Raw genomic sequence first — 12,182 nt, forward strand, 5'->3', positions numbered from 1 at the left:
GAAAATCATCTTTTCATCGTCTTCTACATTGAACTGACAGAGTTGTACAGTTGATTTTGTTGTGAATGTCCACAGAGTAACACTGTACAGGAGACATTTTCCACTGTCTTCTCCTCTCAGCCTCATGGACAATGTTAGTCTAATGGCTTCATGTTCTCTACTTTTTCCAGGACTAACAGCTGGAGACACAATCTCTCCTGATGAAGATGAAGTCAGTGGAATAGAAGGACAACCTGTCACACTCTCATGCATCTATCGGACAGATGCAAGTGTTGCCGACCTTTACTGGTACAGACATCATTCTGACCTTCAGGCTCCTCAGTTTATTCTTTGGAAGAGAGGAAAAGGTCGCTCAGATGAACACATTCCTGATAATCGCTATAAATCCCAAACAACAGATACATCAACTGAACTGACCATAACAGACCTAACCCTGGCAGACACAGCTCTCTACTACTGTGCTCTAGAAACACAGTGATACAAAGTGTAGAAGAGGCTGTACAAAAACCTGAACCCAGATATGTGTCTACTCTTCAAAGAGGAGGGAAGTGGTATTCAAACCACAGCTTCATATCAGATGGATTCTGCTAATTCCTGTTTTATCAGAGTCACTGTGGTTACAGCTGCTAATGAAACACTGTGGGAGGATTCACATGAGCAGCAAATCCACATCAATGACAAACCAACTGAAGGTTAACACACTAAACACCATGGACACCAAGAACAGAATCATTTTACATCCAAAGTAAAAACTAAACGTTTCTGCATCGAGGTTATTCTACATTTCTCTTTATGATCCATGTTGTTTATATTTTATTGTATTAATTATTTAGTAGATCGAGCACATATCTCTGTATTAACTGGGGACATTTACTTTTATCCAGGTTTACATTGTTCACCAACATCAACTCCGTATTACCTCACAAAAAGCACCAACAGGTGGAAACTCAGCCACAGAGGACTGGACTCAGTGGTTCCATGGTCTAGGACAAATGGACAGAAGGTGGTGGGATGAAGAGAAGAGGAATTCTTTCTAATCAAGTCTATTTGATTGTTGCCATTTGTTGAAATGAGACGGTCTCATTTAGAAGAATTCAAAAGGTCTTTCTTGTGTTCACCAACCCTGAGAAAAGTCTTTAAATCCTAACAGCTACCTTCAACTAACTCACTAATAATTAATGATGATGATTAAAGACAGATGAAAGCACAGATCAAGGGGAGCAGTGCTCAGTATTTTTGTATGGAATGACTCAAGCTTGTATTAGTTTCATAGGGAATGACTATTCAGCATTCATAAGTACAGTTCATTTGTGACTGACATGACATGAGCAGATCATGATGTTATAAAACAGCAGAGAACTGTATGACAGCAAGTGATGCATGTCCAAAAGCATTTGCAGTTTGTTATAAGGAATGACCAGTGGTGGTTCTAGGTCAAAATTACCAGGGGGGCCGAGGTGGGGAAGGTGCTATTTCAGGGGGGAACATTTAAGGACAAAACAGGGCAATATTTAAGCGTTCAAAATGTTTAGTTTGTTTAAAACCAAGACAAAATACATCAAGTGTTAATACAATAAGACAAACATGCTTTGTCTCAATAAACATGAAATAAAATGTGCTCAATAAACCTTGAAACCATGTTTGTCTTTTTTGTAAAATAAGATTTGTGTTTTATCTGCACAATGACACTTTTTTAATCTCAGCATTTAGCTACATGCAGAGTTCTTTTTCACAGTGTGAGACTTAAATTTCCAATCACACCATGTTTATCTAAATCACACTCATCATCTCACTCTTTCTGTATGTGCAGTCAGGAGGAAAAACAGAAAGAAAAATTAAAAATGTCCTTGGTTTTATGATGATATCCTACTAAAAAGAAAATGTAGAGGATTGTAGCATCTACTCTCAGAAGGCCATTCAAGTTCTTCATTAAACAAGTAGCTACATTTTGTTGGTTGTTTCACCCATTTCCCAACATGACATCATGTTACTGACTTCAATAGCTTCTTATTCACAAACATAACAAGACGAATAAAGATGGATTTCATCACTGTGGTGAACAACAGTAAAATGTGATGAATTTGAATGGTTTTCCAACCCTGGCCTCTGTGCAGTCGTCCATGCAGGACTGCTGGCTGTTCACTTCACATCCAAAGATCCAAATTGAAGCGTAGCACTTCAAAGAGTCCGTGTAGAACGCTCCATCACGTTAGTTCTGATCTTCAAGCCACCGCATGTCACGTAAGAAATGAATAAATCTATTATCTGTTCAGCAAAGGGGCCACAACAGGAGCCAGGAGCAATTTTACAGAGGCACTGGCCCCTGATGGCCCCTGTGTAAAACCGCCAATGGCAAAGACAAACTGAGACTATGACGTTCACAAATGACTCAGTGTTGTGGAGGTTGGACTAACAGTTACGAGACTTTTAACTGTGATCAGAGTAATGCGCCAAAACTACTGAGAAAAATATGATATTTGAGAGGTGTAAAATAGCCTGAGCACTTTTATTGAAGATAATAACTGTTTATTTTTATCACATCTCTCCTTGTCTTGTACTCTGTGTCAAAATATGTACACCTTTATGAACATTGTCTGTGCAGCTATTATACTTTTACTAATAATTCAAAATCATCAGACAGAACTAATGCTTTAGTATTCACATCCTGTTTTATGTAATTAGATACTTTACTGAATGGATGTAAATGTATTTTCTCCATGAACAAAAGTGAGAACAGACTATATACTACACTCTGCTCTCAGGAAGCTTCGTAGGCCACTTTGCAGGTAAAGTTTTGCACGAAGAAATAACTGCTTGACTTTATCAATGAAGGTAACATCACATTCAATGTAAAAACGTTTTCACTTTGTTTTGGACATGCCTCAAACATGTAGCCTAGCAGCCCCAGGCTAACGATACTACCATGTCTGCCTCCACTGGCTCATCATCGTCGGCCACGGACAAGGTCACCACCGGCCTCTGCTGCTGAGTCTGACCCACTCACTCGTCTCTGGGGTTGTAATAGATTGAAGTGAATTAAGGCAGTTAGTTGCTGGGTTAGGTTTTGGTTGGCCAACACCTTTTTGAATGTGTTTACTGAGCCGAGCAGCACCTGTCATGTGTCTGTTGCTGGAAGTGAAGTGTGTTCTGAAGCCATGCTCGGCCTGATTCTTGTCTCTCACACAAAATACTACAAATGGCAACGAGCATTTTAAATGAAACCACTGCATGAATGGACTGAAAAAGTCACCGTACATGGTCGTAGTCGAGGAAACGTAGTTATTTCTTCGCGGAGAAACCAGGCACGAGTCGGACTAGCAGTTAGCACCAGAAAGATCTGCCATGGCTATGCAAATCGGTCGTGTGCATGAATACAATGATGCAAAGGACGATTTCGAGTCGTATCTGGAACGTTTGGAGCAGTGGATGCTGGCGAATGAAACCAAGGATGAAAAGAAGGTGTGCGTGTTTCTCTAGGTGATTGGGGCTGAAGAATCTGGTGTCGCCGACAGTACCGAGTACTATGCAGTATCCTGATCTGGTGAGAGTACTGAGCATTACAAGCCAGCACCAATCGTAATCACGGAACGATTTCATTTCCAGAAGCGTAACCAGAAAGAGGATGAAACTGTCTGAGTATGTGGTTGCTTTGAGGCAGCGAGCAGCTACCTGCGACTTCAGACAGTACCTGGATGATGCGCTGAGAGATCGCTTTGTAAGTGGACTACGCTCGGATGCCGTGTCAGAAAAGGATCTTACTTTTCCAAAGGCTTGTGAGGCGGCACTAGCAATGGAACTGGTGTCAAAAAAATCAATGGCGTTTTGTGGACACAGTGAGCCTCATCAGGTAAATGCCTATCAAGCCCTAATGCTTTTCTGACAAGGGAAGGAAAGGACAGTTTAGTCGTGAGAACAATAATAAAGCACAACACAAAGGCCAAAAGGGAATAAAAAACTACTTTGGGACACAACAGACATGCTACAGATGTGGGGGAAGACACTCAGCACGTGACTGCAGATTTAAAAATGAAAAGTGTCATACATGCTCCGAAATTGGACACATAGCCTGTGAATGTAGAAAAAGAAAAGCTACTTCTCAAACTCAGTATATAGAAGCTGAAGGACGAACATCCAGAAGACATGAAGAAGCTGAACTTTGTGGAGTGTATACAGTAAACTCCACCTCGAGCTGTGGGAAGGGGAACACCGTTGATGTCGCACTGGGTGATAACAGCACAACAATGCTTCTGGACACAGGGTCAGCTGTGTGAGTGGTATCTGAGGATTATTACCAGAAACATCTGAACAGTTTCCCTTTAAAACCAGCCCCCAAACTAAAGCTGAAATCATATTCAGGCCAAAGTATCGCTGTTCGAGGATCCATCATGATACCAGTACAGTACGACACACAGAAAGTCACTCTGCCTCTTGTTATTGTGAAAGGAAGTAGATCAGCTCTGATTGGTCGGAACTGGCTAAAGAAACTACAGCTGAGCTGGAAACAGATTTTCACTGTACACCGGGTGCAAACACAAGCAGAGTGGAACCCAAGAGTCAATGAAGTGTTACAGCGCCACCAGGCAGTGTTCCCTGAGAACCAAGGCTGCATAGAGGGATTTAAAGCCAAAATCTGCATAAAACCAGGCACCTCACCGATCCTCTGCAAAGCTCGCCCAGTTCCCTACGCATTAAAGGAAGCGGTGGAAAAGGAGCTGGACAGGTTGGAAAAAATGAAGACTGAGAAAAGTGAGTGGGCCTCTCCAATAGTCACTGTGCCAAAAGCAGACAAAACAACTAGGATTTGTGGCGACTACAAGGTCAGTATAAATCAATGTATTGAAGAGCAGACCATTACCTAACACAGAAGATTAGTTGGCTACCTTAGCAGGAGGAACATCATTCAGTAAGCTTGACCTCTCTCATGCCTACCAGCAGCTGCTTTTAGGTGAAGAGTCAGAGAACTATTTGACGATCAACACTCACAAGGACCTGTACAAATTTCATCATCTCAGCTATGGTGTTTCCAGCGCACCTGCAATTCTTCAGTCTGTTATGGACCAGATTCTACAAGGACTGGACCATGTGACATGTTTCTTGGATGATATTCTCACCACTGCTTCATTGGAGGAGAAGTGCTTAAAAACACTGGACGAAGTGCTCACACGCCTGGAGAAACATGGTGTCAGAGTAAAAACTGTCTAAATGTCAGTTTTTTCAGAGCAGAGTGGAGTATCTGGGACATCGCATTGACTGGGATGGCCTGCATCCCACGGATGAAAAGGTGGAAGCCATAAACAAAGCGCCCGAGCCAACAAATGTCACAGAGCTGAAGTCTTTCTTAGGTCTTCTTAATTACAACAGCCGGTTCCTGCAAAACTCCTCCACCATCCTCCACCCTCTACACAACCTGCTGAGAAAAGAGGTTAAGTGGGTTTGGACTTCTAAGTGTGCTAAGGGATTTGAAGATGCAAAGCAGCTATTAAAGCAGAATAAGGTGTTAGTGCATTACAACACACAGTTGCTACTCCGGATTGCATGTGATGTGTCACCTTATGGAGTAGGGGCTGTGATTTCACATGTCATGGAAAACGGAGAGGAACGGGCTGTGGCTTTTGCATCAAGGACTTTAACTGAGGCGGAAAGAAAACACGCCCAAATCGAAAAGGAGGCACTCGCCACCATCTTTGGAGTAAGGAAATTCCATAAGTATTTGTATGGGAGGAAATTCACACTCATCACAGATCAAAAACCACTGTTAACTGTCCTGGGACCAAAGTCAGCTGTTCCAACTTTAGCAGCATTAAGGATGCAACGCCGGGCTCTCATCCTCATGGCATACAGCTATGATACTGAGTATAGGAGATCAGCTGATCATGCAAACGCATTGTCTCGCCTACCCAGAGCCTTAGTCAACAACACAGGAGAAGAGGGAGGTATTTTTTACTTCTCACACTTGGAGAAACTGCCAGTGTGTGCAAAAGACATTGAGAGAGCCACTTTAAAAGATCCTATACTGAACAAGGTGTGGAACTACACAATGAATGGATGGCCCAGTTATGTGCAGGATGAAGCACTGCAGCCTTACTTCATACACAGGCAGGAGTTGTCAGCGGAACAAGGCTACGTTCTTTGGGGTCAGCGAGTCATCGTAGCCCCAGGTTATCAACAACAACTACTGGAAGACCTTCATCATGTGCACCCAGGTATCTGCTGCATGAAAGCTCTCACCCGCAGCTACATGTGGTGGCCTGGCTGTGATGGGGACATTGTAGAGCTGGTGAAGGGTTGCTCTATCTGCCAAACCGTCCAGAAAATGCACCGCTGCACCACTGGAGATGGAAAGAGTGTGGCAGAGAATTCACACTGATTTTGCTGAGAATTTCCTGGTGGTCATCGATAGCCATTCAAAGTGGTTAGAAGTTTTTCCCATGTCTTCCATCACCTCTCAGGCTGTGAAGCCTGTTCTCTGCGTATGGACTGCATATAGCTGGATTCGGGTAATGGTCTGCAGCTGGTGTCAAGAGAATTTACACAGTTCCTGGAGAGAAACGGTGTCAAACACACTGCTGTGCCTGCGTACCATCCTGCGTCAAATGGGGCTGCAGAGAGATCAGTGCAAGTTCTGAAACAAGTGCTGATGAAGGACGTGTTGGAGGTGAAGGGAAAGGCTCCTTTGCCACTCAGTCCCAGACTTGCAAATTTCCTGCTCATGTACCACAGTACACCCCATACCATGACTGGACGGACACCGGCTGAGTTATTTCTGAAACGCCATATCCGAACCCATTTCAGTTTACTCAAGCCAGAGCTCGCCGGACGGATTGAAGAGAAAGAAGCCTAACAGAAACTTCATCATGACCGTGGTGGCTCCTCTCTTCGGGTTCTTTCAGGAAGGAGATGCTGTGCATATCCGTGTCCATGGTTTGTAAAATAAAAATTACACCTAAAATGACCTGAACCATAATTCTCATAACACAGCGACTGTTTGTTGACTTTTGTTTGATTTGCAGCTTTTTTCTGCCTCTTGTCATCAAGGATTATAAAGGATGTGCTATAAATCAAAGTCTCGACAGGTGTTAGAGCAAAGACAAGATGTTGATGAACTATTCGCCTGTGGATGAAACCATTAAATCATTAATGTGTTCATCTATAAGGGTGGGTCTGATGTAAATACCACCAGGTCAGTGGTAATTTCTAAAAAAGTTGTATCAAAAATATATTTTTATCATCCATCATCATGTGCAAAGAAAATTTGTCTCTGACGCAGTGGAGTGAGATGGAAAGTAGCAGAGCCACAACAACCGAAAGCAAATTAGAGTAAAAGTAAGGGTTTGTTTGTCCTGAGTGAATGAACCACATGGAACACAGACGTAGGAGGTAACATCTGAATCACAGGACATCCTCAGGTAAAACTCATCCAATGTGAATAAGGCTAAAGATGCTCTTATTACTCATTAACTGGCTCAGCAGCAGCCCATCTCCTCCCACCCTGGCTGTGTAGTGATTGACAGCACTGTCAGGACTCTCTGAGCCTGTCAGCCCATGACTAATTAACATAGACAAACAATAGACCAATAACATGTGTCAACACACTGCTACCCCTCTATAGCCAGTGATGAGTGGCTGCCTGGCCGGCCCAACTGGAGGGAATTTAGAAAATAAAGAAACTTTCACCACAGCACATAGGCTGTATGAAAGGCTATGTCAAAATAATAACTAGAAAAAAAGTAATGGACTGAACCAGCCCACATTGGGTCAAAGGTCCACCAGTCCCACCCTGAAGGAGAGACAGACAGATTCAGGGAGGAGCTGAGGACATTAAAGAGTCCAGTTTAGAAGGCAGCACTGTTACTCTGTCCTACAAATACTCCAGACCTGCTGAGAGCTCTGATTACTCCTTCTGGTATCAACAACATTTGTTGTGGAGATCTCCTCTGCTGCAGTGACAGACTCTGATCTGTATGACTGGGATCTGAGGCCACAGTGACAGGAAACCCAGAGTGGGAACAAAAACACCAGCTGACACACTGACAAGCTGCTGGAAGCCTTTTTGTCTCCACTAGAGGGCGACATTATCAAGTAGGCGGTGCACTACTTGTGCACTGGGTTCAACCATTGTGTCAATAATAACTGCTGCTGTGAAGAGAACAATTGTCAGACTGAATGTTGACCATCAGCTAGTTTCTCCTGTTGATTTAAAACTTTGTTGTACAGATGGAACATTGGCTGTGGATTATTCTTGCTGCTCTTTTCTCTGGTAAGATAGAAAGCTCAACATGTTTCCTCTTCACACACTTGAACACATTTAAAGCTGCTGATTGTTGTCCTTGAATCAATCATCTTTATTGATTCATCTCTTCCTCTGCATGTTCTGTTCTTCCCCAGAGTGTAAAGGAGAAGACAAAGTGATGCAGACACCAGGAGATGTCATTGCTACTGAAGGAGACACTCTCACACTCAACTGCACTTTTGAAACAACTGATGTGAACTACTATTTGTTCTGGTACAAACAAGAAGTTGATAGTTTTCCAAAGTACATTTTGCAACGTCAAAAATTTGGAAAACAAAATGCTCCAGATTTCCCTAAAGATAGATTTGATGCTAAAATCAACCAGACTTTGGTTCCTCTGAAGATCCAGAAGCTTCATGTGTCTGACTCTGCTGTGTACTACTGTGCTCTGATGCCCACAGTGACAGGAAACACCAAAACTCTGAACAAAAACCTTTGGAGCAAAGACAACACAATACTCCACAACATCCACTAGAGGGAGCCACACTCTGTTCAAGCACTGACTTCTGACTCATTGGACTGAGGAAAAAGACAACAGAGAAATGAAGCAGTTGACATCTGAGACAGAGCTGCTGTTGAAGCAGAGAAGAATTTGATTGGTTGAGTTGAAGTCAAGCTGTAACTGGCCCCGCCCTCTCACCATCATCAGCTCATCCAATGACATTATTTCTTCCTCATTCTACTCTGGTGGAAGAACATTGTTGATGTGCTGTCTGTCTGGCTTTAATAACTCCAAAGACATGTTGATTTACCTCTTTTTGCTTCTATCTCACATTATAGGTGAGTTGAAGAACAGGGATTCAAGTTTTGTTGAAGCCTCTGCATTAACCAGATATACAGACTGCACTTCACAACTCTTCTTGTTTCTTTGCTCTGATACAATGAAAATCATCTTTTCATCATCTTCTACATTGAACTGACAGAGTTGTACAGTTGATTTTGTTGTGAATGTCCACAGAGTAACACTGTACAGGAGACATTTTCCACTGTCTTCTCCTCTCAGCCTCATGGACAATGTTAGTCTAATGGCTTCATGTTCTCTACTTTTTCCAGGACTAACAGCTGGAGACACAATCTATCCTGTAGAAGATGAAGTCAGTGGAACAGAAGGACAATCTGTCTCACTTGCATGTCACTATCTGACAAGTTACGATAATATCTTCCTTTTCTGGAACAGACATCAATCTGACCTTCACGCTCCTCAGTTCGTAATTCGAAAAGGAGCCAAAGGATACACATCCGAATATAAACATGATAATCGCTACAAATCCCAAACATCATCTTCGTCAACTGAACTGACCATAACAGACCTAACCCTGGCAGACACAGCTCTGTACTACTGTGCTCTAGAAACACAGTGATACAAAGTGTAGAAGAGGCTGTACAACACAGCGATACAAAGTTCAAAGATTAGTTCATGTTGTAGCGTTATTGCTAAGTCAAGACGTCAGGAGGCAGGAGCATATCAGAGACACACCAGATGTCAGGTCCAGGAGACGTTGGTCTACTTTACTGTCACCATGACAACCTTAACATTTCAAAGTCACCTATCAGGACTTATCTCTACAGTAATGACCCGCATCAGAACCTCCATCCATGTCACTGTGGTCCACACCAGTATGCTTTCTGGAGCAACCAGTCCAGAGAGGATGAAATCTCCTCTGCAGTTGACACCGCCCTCACCCACCTGGAGAGCAGGAACGCCTATGTTCGTGTGCTCTTTTTGGATTTCACACCAGCTTTCAACACAATAATTCCACAGACCTGGTTCATAAACTTCATTCACTTGGACTGAGCTCCTCTCTGTGCCACTGGGTACTGGACTTCTTGTCAAACTGGCCACAGACTGTAAGGATCAACATCATCTCCTCCTCCGTCACCCTCAGCAGTGGCTCCCCCCAGGGCTGTGTGCTGAGCCCTCTTCTGACTGCTGAGCCAGATACCCCGGCTGTCATATTGTGAAGTTCACAGACGACACAGCAGTGGTCGGATGCATCAGCAACAGTGATGAGTCCAGCTACAGACAAGAGGTGGAACACCTGGAAGGTTGGTGCAGAGAAAACAACCTCTGCATCACCGTGAAGAAGATGAAGGAGATGATTGTGGACTTCTGACAGGACAGTCACCTCCCCCTCCCTCTCCCCCTGCACTTCAGAGGATCTGTGGTGGAAGTGGTCTCCAGCTAAAAGTACTTGGGTGTTCACCTGAGCAACAACCTGAGCTGGAGAAACAACACTTCAGCCTGGTCAGGAAGTCACACCAGCACCTTTAGTTCCTTAGACGGCTGAGACTGGGGGGTCAGTCCTCATCTTGTTCTACAGGTGTGTGGTGGAGAGTGTCCTGTGTGGCTGCAGAGAAGAAGGTTCTACATAGGCTGGTGAAGGCTGCACAAAGGACTGTTGGAGTCAGCCTCTCCACAACAACAGACATTTCCACCTCCAGATGCAGGAAGAGGACAACCTGCATCAGGAAAGACCCCACCCACCCAGCACATGGACTTTTTGTCCCCCTCCCCTCAGGCAAGATTGTTTGCAACAACCCAATTTTTCTGCACATTTCTTTCCCTGTACAAACTTTTCATGAGGCTCTGCTACTTTTATTCATGTTGCTGGGCGCTGCTTTAGTTTTATGTACATTTTTTCTACCTTGTCGATTTTATTTATCTTGTTTAGACACTGCTACGAGTGTCATATACTGTTTACCTGTGTCTGTACTATAGTTACTTAGTATCTATGTATTATAATTACTATGGGTAACAATCTGAGACCTGAGTTCATAATTTTGTTCCATCTCATGTTTCTGTATCGTTGCGAATGATAAATAAAAATAATTGAATCTTTGAATAAAGTCAGAGTAAATAATGTTTCCACTATATAAATGTCAGTAACAATGATTATTGACTATAGAGTTAAATCTGGTACCTCAGTTATACTGTGTACTTGTATATATCAATAACAGTGAACATTCACTTGTAGATTCCACCTGTATATCTTCTGTTTCTATATTCCTTTTGTCCTGTATGTCAAAATATATTTTAGTGGAAGTAGTTAGAGTAGTAAAAGTACAGTGACAGTAGATCCATTAGTTGTAAATGTAGTTACAATAAAATATTCAGATGTTGTGGAAGTGACAATAAACATGACTTAGCTCTGATCTGTACGACTGGGATCTGAGGCCACAGTGACAGGAAACACAGAGTGGGAACAAAAACACCAGCTGACACACTGACAAGCTGCTGGAGCCTTTTTATCTCCACTAGAGGGCGACATTATCAAGGAGGCGGTGCACTACTTGTGCACTGGGTTCAACCATTGTGTCAATAATAACTGCTGCTGTGAAGAGAACAAGTGTCAGACTGAATGTTGAACATCAGCTAGTTTCTCCTGTTGATTTAAACCTTGTTGTACAGATGGAACATTGGCTGTGGATTATTCTTGCTGCTCTTTTCTCTGGTAAGATAGAAAGCTCAACATGTTTCCTCTTCACACACTTAAACCCAATTTAAAGCTGCTGATTGTTGCCTTAAAATCAATCATTTTTTATTGATTCATCTCTTCCTCGCATGTTTGTTCTTCCCAGGGTAAAGGAAAGACAAAGTGATGCAGACACCAGGGGGATTCTTTGCACTAAAGGAGACACCCAAAAACTCAACTGCACTTTGAAACCGTGACACAAACCCCATTTGTTCTGGTACAAACAAGAAGTTAATGTTTTCCAAAGTATTTTTTTGCACCGTGTAACTATGCGGGAATGACAAGCCCCAGATTTCCCTAAAGACAGATTTGATGCTGAGCTCAAAACAAATCATTCCCTGAAGATCCAGAACTTCTGTGTCTGACTCGTGGTACTACTGTCTCTGAGGCACAGTGACGGGAAACCCCAAAAACCCCTG

The sequence above is a fragment of the Mugil cephalus genome, chromosome 7 (assembly GCF_022458985.1).
Source record: "Mugil cephalus isolate CIBA_MC_2020 chromosome 7, CIBA_Mcephalus_1.1, whole genome shotgun sequence".
NCBI lineage: Eukaryota > Metazoa > Chordata > Actinopteri > Mugiliformes > Mugilidae > Mugil > Mugil cephalus.